We start from the raw sequence: 12,237 nt of genomic DNA, 5'->3' as shown, positions 1-12,237 counted from the left end.
TGCTTCTTATGCAAAATCACAATTTTCTTTTTTTTTTTTTTTTTTTGTGGTACACGGACCTCTCACTGTTGTGGCCTCTCCTGTTGCGGAGCACAGGCTCCGGACACGCAGGCTCAGTGGCTATGGCTCATGGGCCCAGCCTCTCCGTGGCATGTGGGATCTTCCCGGACCGGGGCCCGAACCCGTGTCCCCTGCACCGGCAGGCGGACTCTCAACCACTGCGACACCAGGGAAGCCTCAAAATCACATTTTCAACGTGCTCTTTCTCTCTGTTGGTTACATGTATCTGAAGATCCTAAGAATCTTAGATATCCATCTAAGAGATATATATTGATACTTATCTCCAAAGTAAGGTGTCTGGAGTGATGTTCAGCTAATGTTAATGTTAATTCATATTCAAAATGAAAATGCTTTGGAAACTGTAACGTACTTTAACATAAAAGATTTATTTGGTGTACATATCACTGTGCTGTATACCTGAAACTAATACAGTATTGTAAATCAACTAAATTTCGATTTTAAAAATGCATTAATTAAAAAAAGAAAAAAAGACTTCTGCATCCTAATTCCAGGAATCTGTGAATGCTACCTTATTTAGAAAAAGGGTCTTTGCAGATGTAACTAATTTTAGGTTCTTGAGATGAAGAGATCATTCTGGAGTATTGAGAAGTGATGGGGGTGTATCTTCAGAAGAGAGACACAGGGGAGATGAGAAGATTTGAAGACAGAGATAGAGATCAGAGTGATGTAGCCACAAGCCAAGGAATGCCAAGGATTACCAACAGCTGTCACAAGCTGGTCATCTTACCCCAGAGCCTCTGGAGGGAGTGCAGACCTGCCAACATCTTGATTTTGGACTCTGGCCTCCAGAACTGTGAGAGAATAAATTACTGTTGTTTTATTACCTATCCGCCCCCCCCAAAAAAAGATTTCTTGGTTTATATTTTTATGTACTCTCGCGTTTGTATTTCATATCTATTTCATTTTCAATATAATTTTTTCTGTTCAATGTATTTTTGTGTTCTTGTAATCTGCTAAAAAGTCATAAAATATGATATATTTAATTCCTATATAAGATTTATTAGAACTGTTTTTTATTTGTCACTTATCTGTACCTATTTGAATCCTTCTATTTTGTGAATAGTATGTTGCTGTCATTTTTGAAATTATATCTTAAAATTTTTATTCTTATGCAGCATTTTCAGTGTAATTACTACTGACTAGATGACTCTAAGTGAGATATTTCCTTTAATTTTTTGAAAGATATGGATGAGGCTATTTGACATTAGTTCTTTTTCTTTTAAAATTTAAAAATCAAATTATATTGAAGGATTTCTACCCCAAATGTTCCCACCTTCAGCCACACTCTCACGAGGCAACCACTTAAACCTTTTTCTCTTTATTTCTTCTGGAGAACCAAACATTTATCTAAGTAATGTTATGTCTCTATTTCCTCATTTATCAGCCTTAGTTAGGATCTCCTATTTCAAAAATATTTTGTACATATCTTTTCCCCATTTCTCTGTCTGAATTACTACCTTTCACTTGTTCATTCTTCTGGGAATTCTTGGTTTATGCCAGGTAATAACCCCTTATAGTTTCATGCAATTGCATTACTAGCTGACCTCTATATCTTAGCTGTCTCATTGAGCAGAAGCGTGCATTTTGATGTAATGAAAGCTATCAACTTTTTTTCCTTACAGTTTTTGCTTTTGAAGTTTAGTTTAAGGACTTTTCAACACTCTTAGCTCTCCACTGATTTCAGATCTTTATTTTCACATTTAGGTCTTTAATCCAGCTAAAGTCTATCCCTGTATCAGGATTAGGTAAGGGTCAAATTTCATTTTTATTCTTCTTCACATGGTGAGATTGTTTTCCCAAATCATTCACTAAGCAAACTGTTGTTTCTCCATTAATTTATTCTTATAGTTTATCTTATATTAAGTCTCATACAAACAAGGATCAGTCTTTAAGTTATTATGTTCCCTTGATCTGTTCATCTGTTCTCGTGCCAATTTCACTGTCTTTATTAAATTATCATCTTTCAACATGTCTTAATATTTGGCAGGGCACACTCACCCTTTGTTTTCTCTAAAACTGACTTCACTATTCATAGATTTTTATTCCTTCATATACGTTTTAAAATAAATTTAGTTGAGTTCCTCAAAAAAGATCCAAGTGGAATTGTCTGATATTGCGTTTCATTCATAGATTAATTTAGGAAGAATCAACATCTTATAATATTAAATTGTCCAATCTAAGAGAATGGAACATCTTTGTAAATATTTATTCAGATCTTCAATCTCCTTTATTAGAGTTAAGTTTTCCCATACAGGGATTTTTGTATTGGATAATTTCTAGATATTTTATACTTTTAGTTATTGTAATTTGTATTTACTTTTATAGTATTTACTGGTCAATTTTGCTGGTGTAGGAAAGCATTGACTTTTTTTTCAAATTTATTAGTAATTTATTATATTATAGAGTAAATGCTCCAAGTAAAAGAAAAGAATTTTAAGATTGGATAGCAAAAACTTAGGTATATTAAAACTCCACATAATGTCCACTGTGTGTAAAGTGACATTAAAAAAGTAAATAAGATTGAGCAATTAAGGAAAAGCAAACTGATATAACTACTGATATACTTAACTGATGAGCATCATTAAGAAGTAGGACAGCAGGGATCCTTGTTCCCTCTTCTTGCCCCAAACCCGGGCAGTTGTCTAGGGAAAGAGCTTTCATAACTGGATTCCAGATGCTTTTCTGTCTTTCCACCCAGACTGGCCACTAGAGTTCTGCCTCTTCCAGGAAGCCACGTCTCCATCACCAAAACTGTTGGACTTGTGACTTGATTATTCCCTTCTTCCAAGGAAAGTTAGCCTGTTTGTCTTGGTTCCCTTTGTTCCTGAGTCTCTCAGGGGTGACACAGAGGGCCCACGTGAAGTCTGCACATACGCTTGGTTGTCTCACAGGAGAGGAATGCTGAGGTTGTGGGATTTATTTCAGTTTCTTTGAAGTAGGAACCAAGCCTGCTTGTGTCTCAATGGGAGAGATGAGCTCGTCTATCCGAGTTCCTCACTGCATTTTTCAATTCGATGTTACTGCTTCAATTCCAACAGATGTTTTTCCCCCAGGATTATCCTGCTGAATTGCTGAGTCTTGGAGGACTCCTCTTCTCTCCACTGTCCTCAAATCTTCTTCTTGTTCTAACCAAGAGATCAGAGTGGGTTTCAATGATTGATACCCTGCTGTGGTCAGGTTCTTGCAGTTCTCCAGCATCTCATCTCTGAAAAGAGTCCAGTAAAGTCCACTCTTCCTGGGTGAAGTCCACAGCCACATCAGCGAAGGTCACTGAGTCCCAAGAACAATTTCTCAAACACTCAGTCATCATCCTTTCTGCCTCTGTCTTTTCCTCAAGAAGGCAGAAAGGGTCCTTAGAAAGGACACTTTTTTCCATTTTCATTTCTTGTGGGTACTGAAAACAATTCATTATATATATGATATACACATCATATTTATATTAGACACCACTGGTCAAGACTGCAGCTGGATATTTGAAAGGAAGAAAGATGAAGTTTTTTATTCAGTTGACATGCTTGAGCTTCCTTGATGGATGTTGGAGAAGCTTGAGGCCTGGGCTTCCCTTTAATTTATCTCTGGCTTATTCCTTTATGTGTTCAGTAGATAATTAAGAAGTTATAAGCAGTTGAGAGCAGAAACATATTCAGAAAATGTCTTGGCATTATAATTCAAAGTTCCAAGCACACTCTGAACCACACGATGACCAGCATGACTCCAGCACTGATTTTTTTTTTTTTTTTGCAATACGCAGGCCTCTCACTGTTGTGGCCTCTCCCGTTGCGGAGCACAGGCTCCGGATGCGCAGGCTCAGTGGCCATGGCTCACGGGCCCAGCCGCTCCGCGGTATGTGGGATCTTCCCGGATCGGGGCACGAACCCGTGTCCCCTGCATCGGCAGGCGGACTCTCAACCACTGCGCCACCAGGGAAGCCCCAGCACTGATTTTTATAAGTTGATTTTGAAAACTTACTGAATCATTTGTTGATTCTTTTGTTTTTTTCTAGTTAGTTGTTCATTATACTTCTTATTTCTTTTTCTTTCGTTGTAGCATTGTCCAGGATCTCCAGAACAAGATTAAATGGTGGCAGTGGTAGTGGGCACGTTTATCTTGTAATTAACCATAAAATAAGTTGGGAAGTGTTCTCTCCTCTTTACTGGAAGAGGAGCAATTTGTAAAAATTGGTATTCTTTAAATGTTTGGCGAAATTGTCTATTTGAAAACATCTGAAACCTGGGGATTTCTTTTTCAGGAGCTTTTATTACAAATTCTATTTCTTTAATGATTATAGAACTATTCATGTATCTATTTTATATTGCTGAATTTTGGTAGTTTGTGGTTTTTAAGGAATTGGTCCATTTCTTCTACGTTATCAAATTTATGAGCATTGAGTTTCTTGTAGTATTTGTTACTTATTATTTTAATGGCTGCAGGATCCTTTGTGACATTGGTGATTTGTGTCACCTCTTTTTGTCAAGGGGTTTGCCAATTTTATTGATTTTTTTTGACAAATGAGTTTTTTGTTTCATTAATTTTCTCTCTTGTTTTTATTTTCATTGACTTCTGCTTTTTTGTTGTTGCCGTTTGTTTTGTTCCTTCTGTTTGCTTTTTATTGTTGTTTTCTCCTTTCTTTTCTATTTCCAGTCTTTTGAGTTAGGAATTTAGACTACAGATATATTTTCTCTTTTCTAATGTAAGGATTTAGTGCTGTAAATCCCTCTCAGCCCAACTTTGATATGTTGTATTTTTTATTTCATTTATGCAATTTTTTTTATTTTTTAAGTTCTTTTGAGACTTCCTCTTTGACCCATGGATTATTTAGAAGTGTATTGTTTAATTTCCAAGAATTTGGAAAGTTTTCTGTTGTCTTTCATCTACTGATTTTTTTTTAATATCTTTAATGGAGTATAATTGCTTTACAATGTTGTGTTAGTTTCTGTTGTACAACAAAGTGAATCGGCTATATGTATACATATATCCCCATATCCCCTCCCTCTTGAGCCTCCCTCCCACCCTCCGTATCCCACCCCTCTAGGTCATCACAAAGCATTGAGCTGATCTCCCCTGTTCAGCTTCTGACTTCTTGATTTGATTTTATTATGGACAGAAAACATACTCTCTATGATTTCAATTCTTTTAAATTCATTAAGCTTTGTTATATGACCTAGGACATAGTCATCATGGTGAATGTTCCATGAACACTTAAGTAGAATGAGTATTCTGCTATTGTTGGGTGGAGTGTTCTATAAACATCAGTTAGATCTATTAGGCTGATGATATTGTTCACTCATCTGTATTCTTGCTGATTTTATCTCTGGTAGTGCTACCAAATATTGCAAGTTGGGTACTGAAATACCCAACTACAACTGTGAATTTGTCTATTTCTCTTTTCATCTCTATCAGTTTTTGCTTCATGTATTTTGAAATGCTGCTAGGTGCTGCACACATACTCAGGATTGCTACATCCTAGTGGGTTGATTAATCCTTTATCATTATGCAATGCCCACTTTTGTTCCTAATAATTTTCCTTGCCCTGAAGTTTACTTTATTTGATATTATTATGGTCACTCTTACTATTTTCTAATTCCTATTTACATGATACATCTTTTTACTTCCTACTTATCTATGCTATCTGTGAAGTCATTTTCTTAGTCTGTATATAATTGATAAATGTGTATTATTCACTCTATTTTTAATTTTTTTCCAACTTTACTGAAGAATAATTGATCTCTTTTAATTGGTTTATTTAAATTAATCATTGATGTGTTAGAGCTTAAGTTCTGCCATTTGGTATTTGTTTTCTATTTGTCCCTTTGTTTCTCATTCCTCTATTTTTTTCTTGTTTTCTTGTGAGTTACTTGAATGTTTTTTCTTTCTTTATTTGCAATATTCTTTTTTTTTAATTGTTTTTTTTTTATTTTTGGCTGTATTGGATCTTCATTGCGGTGCACGGGCTTCTCATTGCGGTGGCTTCTCTCATTGTGGAGCACGGGCCCTAGGTGCGAGGGCCTCAGTAGTTGTGGCGCACGGGCTCAGTTGCTCCGTGGCATGTGGGATCTTCCTGGCCCAGGGCTTGAACTCGTGTCCCCTGCATTGGCAGGCAGATTCTTAACCACTGTGCCACTAGGGAAGCCCTCCAAATACAGTCTCATTGAGGATTGGGGTTTCAACACATGAATTTTGGGAGACACAATTCAATCCATAACGTTGTTTTTTTTTTATGTTTGGAGAGCTTCCTTTAACCAACTTTTAGATGTAGATCAGATAGCAACAGATTCTCCTAATTTTCTTTCATCTGAGAAGTCTTATTTTCCATTCATTTCTGAAGGATAATTTTGCCAGATATAGAATTCAAGGTTGACAGTTCTTTTCTTTTATAACTTGAAAGGTGTTGTGCTGCTAAGTTCTGGCTTGATGGCTTCAGATGAGAAATCCAGTGTCATTAATTTGGTCTTCCTGTATAGTTAATGCATCATTCCTCTCTGATTATTTTTAAGACTTTTTTTTTTGTCTTTAGTTTATCAGAAGTTTAATCATGATGTGTCTTTGTTTGGATTCTTTGGGTTTATCCTATTTGGGTTTCACTTAGCTTCTTGACTCTGAAGTTTTATGTCTCTTGCCAAATTTATGAAGTAATTAAACATTATTTCTTTGATATAATGAAAGAACTATTTGAGTATTTTTTCAGCCCCACTCTCTTTCTCATTCCCTTCTGGGACCCTGATGATAGGATGTTATATATTTTAAATATTTAGTTACATATCTGTTTCACAGATCCCTGAGGCTCTGTTCATTTTTTTTCAGTCTATATTTTTGTTTTGTTCATATTGTATAGACTCAGTTGATCTATCTTCAGGTTCATGGATTCTATCCACTGTCATCTTTACTCTACTATTGAGTCTACCATGTGAGGTGTTTCTTTTTTAATATTTGTTATATTTTTCAGTTCTATAATTTCCATATAGCTGTCTTTTGTATTGATAATTTCTATTTTTTGCTGAGATTTTCTATTTTTTCCTTTGTTTCAAGAGAATTTGTAATTGCTTGTTGAAGCATTCTTATTAAATACAAGGATTTTAAAATCCTTATTAAATAAATTCAGCATCATAGTCATTTCAGTACTGGCATTTTTTAAAATTTTAGTACTGGATTTTTTTTTCCTCATTAAAAGTGTGGTTTTCCTGGCTCTTGGTATGATGAGTGAAATTTTATTGTATCCTTCACATTTTGGTTATTATATTTGGAGATGAGTGAACTTTTATTGTATCCTACACATTTTGGTTATTATATTAGGAGACTTTTAAATGCTATTTAAATCTATTTTATTAGACACTCACCCTTTTTAAGTTTAATGTCTAGATTCTGGCCTATTTTTGTGAGCTGTAGTTCCAGTGACAGTTTAGTTTTCAGAGCCCTTGACATTTTATTCTGGTCTGCTTCATTCTTTGGCATTTCTGGGGCTCTTGCTCAGTCCCTGCAGGTGTTGCCTGAAGGGGTGGAAGTTGCTTTCCTGGGTCACCTAGAGTGCAAGGCCACCTTCAGCCAAGGGAGGTGGAGAGACTGAAGTCACAGGGCCTGGATCTTCTCATGCCATTGGATGGAGAGTGAAGCCATGCCAGGCTGTGCTAATGCTGCCCCATGGTGGATCAGTCTACCCACCAGTCCCCAGAAGAAGGGGTGGAGAAGGGGTTGGGTCAGCCCGGTGTGACTTTGAAGGCAAATGGAACCCTCTGATGTGCCCCCTTGTGAAGTGGGAGTTAGCATTCCACCCCACCCCCCACCATTTTGGCTCTGTTGGGTTTCTCCTTTCTGGGTTCTTTGGCCAATGCCTTTCTTGTCTGTTTGTTTGTTTGTTTGCTTGTCTATGCACATTGGTGATTCCAGGTTTCAGGCCTCTCTGGCACCCATATGAGGCATATAGGAGATAAAAGAACTCACCACATCATCAGTCCTGAAGTCCTGAGGTCTCTAAGTAGTCCACCTCTTCTTTCCAGCTTTCAGAATCCTTTATTCTTGTCTGTTGGATTATTTCCGGGCTATTTAATTGTTTTTTGGGGGGGATGGGTGGAGGAGGGATAAATGAGCCTACACTTTCTTGTTCTGGAACTGGAAATGCTATTAAAGATTTTGCATATGGAAAGAGGAATGAACCATTTAAATTGCATGGCTGCAAGAGCCACTTCTGGGCCTTGGTACAGAGTGGGCACTCTGTAATCATTATTGGTTGAATGAATGAAAAAAATGGAGTTTTCATACTTTAATTTCAGTGTCCTGGGGGCATGTGTAAGACAGAGCCCCGTTTTCCTGAATTCTTGGACAAGTACTTCTCAGGGCTTTTAGGCTTCATCTTTCTGAGAAAAGACCACAATGAACTGGTGGCCTAAAGGTAGGAGATTGCTATTGTTTGAAAGCGGATGACACTACTATGTCCTTATATCTGTCTATCCATCCATCCATCTGTCCATCCATCCATCCATCTCTCTGTATATATATAATCACCTCGAGGATCATTATTCTTTTCTTTTCCAAAAAGAAGAAAACTTGCTCTTCAGTATTCAGACACACTTAGCATAATAAGTCAGGACTCGAAAACACCCCCTTAGCTAGAATCTTTCTTCAAGAAAAAGGCCAGTATTTAAGATACAGAAATGATAACATTTTTGAAATTTTACTCTTAGTAACACCAGATTAACATGACAGAATGTCAGCACTTTTTAAAGATGTTAATGTTGAGATTTCAATGAGATTTCCTTCAGCTCCTATTTCCTTTTCTCTGTGAATAGTATGATGCCTCTCAGATGTGGCTTTTTAAATAAAAACATCTTAATGAAGCAGTAAATAATTCTACGGTGAGGGGATCAACTGTGAGGGGTGTGTTTCACAAAGGATCACACTCGCAGGTTTTGTTTTTGTAAATCTGAATTTTACTCCCCAGTGGATACCCCACTTTTTGTATTCAAGAGATGAAATACATAAGGAATTCATTAAGAAATCAGGCTTTGGTGGGACAGCTTTGATTTGACACTTTTGAAATACGATCTAGGTCACAGTGGTGAATGGTGCAAACCTCTTTTTTGGCAACGGCATCTGGACTTGATTATTTTAAATTAGGTTGTGGGGTGCTGGCATCCACCCCTCTGCAAAACTGCTACTGCAGACAGCCCTTGTTCCCCGAGAAGATATGGCAGATTAGATGAGTTCTGAATACTTAGAAATAAACTTTTATATTCTCAACTTTGTTGTTTCAGTAGCCCATTTTTATAAGCTTTGAGAATGTCACCTATTATCTTTCATTAGTAATGATGGCTTTCATGCCCAAGATAAATTAAACCTGGAGCATTTTATTAATATTTAACTTCTTCCTTCAGAAGCATAAGTGACACTAAATAGGTTCTTCAGCGAGTATTTATTAAACGAATGGAAAATTACCCCCAAGGTAATCTATCATTAAGAACACGCAGTTGTGTTCCGGGAGGTCTGCGGGCGGCTCTGTGGCTACCTGCACACTTTGTCCCATGGGCTTCATTCTCTTTCCATCTCAAGTGTTCAGGAATTCAAAACCCAACTGTCTCCTTCACTCCACCCTGACTGCAGTCAAACAAGAGGGTGTAAAATTGGGTTTAAACCCAGTTTTCGGCAGCTAATAGGTACAGTTTTCTGATTTCAGGAATGTTTATATTTGAAAGTTGATTTTTCAGGATCAGAGTCTGGTTAAAAAAGAAAGAAAAAACACACTTTAACATCTAAAGAGTTTACCAACTGTATTTCCTCTTATATGTTGTTTCAGAAATAGTCACACAGCCATTTCTTAAATAATTTCATAGAAACCAAATTCCAAGTGTGTTTATGTTTCAGAGATGAATGGGTTATTTTGATGAGCTTTCAAATTTGTAAGGGCTTTATAACAAATATTTTGGGAAGAGATTGTGCACCAAGAAGAAATGGAATGAGGATCTTCATTTGTACCCACACGTCAGGGTGATACAATTGGATCCCACTTATTCTTCTCCGCAAGACTTAGCTTAAAAGCACCCAAGGGTGTAGAGTATTAGCATCTGTCACATTATATCTCAAAGCTCTCCAAGAAACTACAACTCATTTAACCCACCCCCCAAAACCCACTTACAGATGAGAAAAGAGACAGGGAAACTAACTTGCCTCTCGTCCTACAGCCAGGATGTCACCAAGACCTGTTCTTGACTCCTATTCACTCCATTTGCTATACTTTTCTCTCTATCACACAGCAATCCAAAATGGGCTAAAAAGAGCCCTGGAAGATAAAATCCTGGGAAAACAATAATTTCCAAAAGGGCCCTCGAATCTCCCTTAATTTCTAATCAACGTGACTTTCCTTTGTTCCACTGAACTGTAACATTCTTTGTGTCCCACTCACCACCTTCTACTTTTAAATTTGGGATTTTTTTCCCTTCAAATGATGGTGTTTGGGGTTTTTTTGTGGGTTTTTTTTTTTTTTTTTTTGGTGTATCAAAAAATAACTTATAAATCACAAAGTGAGAGAAACGCATTTATTTGTTAGAGAATAGGTGTTTAGAGTCTTGGGAACATTATTGATATTCCTGGGCTATTGTTTCCGAATCACTTTTCATCTGTTTCTGGACAGGCAGAGCAGACTCTTCCACGTTAAGAACAGAGGACTCTGGAGTTTTTCAGGAAGATAGAATTTCAATAAGGGTCTCCCAGTTTCTTAGCTCTATGACCTCAGGCAACGTTTTGAGCCTCAGTTTCCCCTTCTATGAAATGAGGTGGGACAAGCTGCTTCCCAGAGGCGTGGGGCAATTCCACAAGGCTTAGGTAATCAGATACCCGACCCACTTAGGGCAGAGCCCTGATTCCAGCGATGACCAATCAGAATGGATGCACACAACTGACGGCCAATCAGAATGGCGCCCACAGCCAGCCTCAAACTGAGCTCTGACTAAGCGGGTCACGCAGAGCATCCAGCTTGGTGCTGATTGAATGTCTACTGACTGACTGTGGCTGAGTTTGGGCTCCCTCAGGAGCAGACCCTGAAATGAAGATTAAAGTGACAGCAGTGTATCTGGGAGGTGATCCCGGGAAGCACCTGCAGGGGAGTGGGAGGCACTGACATCTCTCCAGGGATGGATATCAGTGAGAGGGTCACTCTGTGGACATCAGGGGCTCAGTCCTGCTGGGAACCTCTCAGTTGACTGCTTGGAGAGTCAGAAGGCTGGTTAGTGGCCCTACTCCTGCCCCTCTGGCTGAGGGCTGCTCAGCACATTCTTGCCCACTCTGCACAAGCTCTTGCAGCCACAGGCGCTGGCTGTAGGTGTCACAGATGGGCAGACATGAGCTCTGAGGGAACGTGGCATCCACAGCGTCTGCTACGACTGCTATTACAGGTTTTGCAAAAGAGGACTCAGTATTTAGCGAGTCTCCAAGGGGACAGTGGTCACTTTCAGCAGAGAGTTAAACCTAGGACTTTGGAGGACCTGGAAGCACCCTGCCTGGCTGTGCCGCCTCTCCCTGTTCTCTGCACGGTGAGCAGGCCTGGCCTGATGCTCAAGTTCAACTCCGGGCACCGACAGCAGGCCTTCACCCCAGTCAGTCATTGGGCGAGTTGCGCTCCCAAGGTAAGGCGCTCACTACAACTGAGACAGACCCTGAAGGAGCTGACAGCTGGGGCAACAAGCCCTTCCTTCAAGGAGTAACTGGATGGCGTGTCTGTCCAGTACGTTCTAGAATTCTGGCAGGCGGCAGACTCTCAGCTGCCCAAGGCCACCCCCTCTGAGGGTCCTTCTTTGGAGAAAAAAACCTCCAAGCGCTGACATGTGGAGTGAAAGAACTGGCTCACTCCTAGGAGGCCGCTAGCCCCAAACTCCCTCAGCCAGCTTCTCAGCACCTGACTCTTCAATACGAGCAGATGGATGAAGATCACCATCGTGGGAGGGACCAAAACAAATGAACGCATCAAACATAATCAGAATTATTTACACACACATTCCTGTGGTTGGGTATCATCAGAAATAGAAGAGAAAATTCGGCATTTGTGAATTGAGAAGAATTATCAGAGACCAAAAAAAAAGCAGCCTAAATTAATTTTTTCTTTTTTTTTTTTTTTTTTTTTTTTTTTTTTTTTTTTGCGGTACGCGGGCCTATTACTGTTGTGGCCTCTCCCGT

This window comes from Pseudorca crassidens, chromosome 7, assembly GCF_039906515.1.
Source record: "Pseudorca crassidens isolate mPseCra1 chromosome 7, mPseCra1.hap1, whole genome shotgun sequence".
NCBI classification, from domain to species: domain Eukaryota; kingdom Metazoa; phylum Chordata; class Mammalia; order Artiodactyla; family Delphinidae; genus Pseudorca; species Pseudorca crassidens.
This window is presented reverse-complemented; position numbering follows the sequence as displayed.